Source organism: Aulostomus chinensis, chromosome 1, assembly GCF_037954235.1.
Source record: "Aulostomus chinensis isolate RoL2024-O1b breed Wild chromosome 1, RoL_Achi_v1.0, whole genome shotgun sequence".
NCBI classification, from domain to species: domain Eukaryota; kingdom Metazoa; phylum Chordata; class Actinopteri; order Syngnathiformes; family Aulostomidae; genus Aulostomus; species Aulostomus chinensis.
Window position 1 is genome coordinate 37,332,754 of NC_141320.1, and position 1,757 is coordinate 37,334,510.

The 1,757-nt window shown below is 47.4% G+C and overlaps 1 non-coding gene across 1 annotated transcript; it reads right to left on the reverse strand.

The window, feature by feature from the left end:
• Positions 1 to 419: 419 nt before the first annotated feature.
• trnal-uaa (transfer RNA leucine (anticodon UAA)) lies at positions 420 to 501 on the reverse strand. Its single transcript has one exon. It is a non-coding gene; the product is annotated as a tRNA-Leu (tRNA).
• Between the last annotated feature and the right edge of the window lie 1,256 nt (positions 502 to 1,757).

Genomic DNA, 1,757 nt, shown 5'->3' on the forward strand with positions numbered 1-1,757 from the left:
TTGCTGCAGGCCTCAACACCAGCCTGTGGTTGAGAGCAGGGCAGAACAGAACTGACAGTATCGCCCATGCAGGACCTGGGTCAGATCCTGGTGCCAGCTGGGGCACCGCTTTAACCTGGACCCCCTAGAAGATCTTCTCCAGGAACTGGCCTTTTTCAATCGAAACAGCATGAAACTTCAAGTAAAGAATTAAAATTATTTAATTCACAATGAGGCCTCTGTCAAAAAACAAAGGAACAACTGACTACCTCACTATTGACTTCATCCTGATCACCAGGAGGTAACCTGGTAGTCAGAGCAGTGGTGCTCAGGTCTGTGGACTCAGAGGAGGGTTCTTCTTTTGGTCACAGGTTTGAAGACCTCAGTGGAAGAGAGAGGAGAGGCAGTAAGAGACCTGCCACACTTCTCCAGTGACATGATGGCAGTGGTGGGATTTGAACCCACACCTCCTCAGAGACTGGAGCTTAAATCCAGCACCTTAGACCGCTCGGCCACACTACCTCACTGTGCTGCTCTCTGAGTTGGTCTGCTAAAGGCATGTTGAAGAGGAAGTAACAACGATATCAAACTTATTCTGAAGGGGGACCCCTTTCCTCCACGGTCACAGGAAGTGACAACAGCGCTGCTAGAAGCAGGAAAGAAATGGTAAAAGGACTCAGTTTGTACAGAGCCTTTCTACCTCAGCAGCACTCAAGGAGCTGAACAATGTCCTCTCATTCACACACACTCACACACTGATGCTGAAGGCTGCCATGCAAGGAGCCAACCTACTCATCAGAAGTATTTAGGGGTTCAGTATCTTACTCAAGGACACTTTGACATGGTCACTGGAGAAAGTGAGGATCACACCAGCCACCCTTTGGTTGCCAGACGGCCACGCTACTCCTGAGTCATGTGACCTGGATAAGATGGTGAACTACAGCTGATCACCATGCTAGCAAACCCCTTTTGTTTGGTTTGGTTGTTGTTTAGTGACTGTGGATGAATACACAGGAGAAGTTGAGCATAAATTTGTGTTCCCTGTTCACTTGAATGTATGCAGGAGTGTGAGGTGGAAATAATACTTGGAGGAGAATGAGAGTTCAGTCTCAGCGCTATGACCTGTGCTGACACTAAAACATGTCAGCCCACAGAACAAAGATGGCAGTCCTCTGGGAAAGCAGGTACACCACACATACATGAAGAAACCCTACAGGAAACAAATATGTTGCCAGAGACTTTTACTCTGTTTTTGTTGTTTACCCAAGAACAGGATTGGAGGGAGACTGATGGTCGCTGTTTGGGTTTTTGGAAAACAAGGAGGCTGTGGGTTCAAGCTGGATTCTCAGAGACTATTTCCCCAACCTCTACATTGGCATCTACACTGTCATCCAGTCATGTGACTGAAGTCATCCAGTCACGTGACTGAAGTCATCCATTCACGTGACTGAAGTCATCCATTCATGTCAGTGATGTCACTTGGCAGGACTGTCATTGCCGTCTCATTCCAGAAAAGAATCCAGACTCCACCTGTGGCTCCATGATAACTGATGGACCTCTGGTTGGAGGCTGGACGATGATGTTTGGACTGGAAGGAAAACTCCTTGTCCAAATTCCATTGTGTTCAAATTTAAAGTCCCACAATCAGAAGTAGCTGAATCCTACAGGTGGAGGTTTGGAACTACAAGATGGTGATGTTTTCTTGACTTGATGCTCTGACTATCAGGGTGGATGACAGCTTCTTCTGCTGCTGCATCTGAGTGGCTAGGATTGGAGGT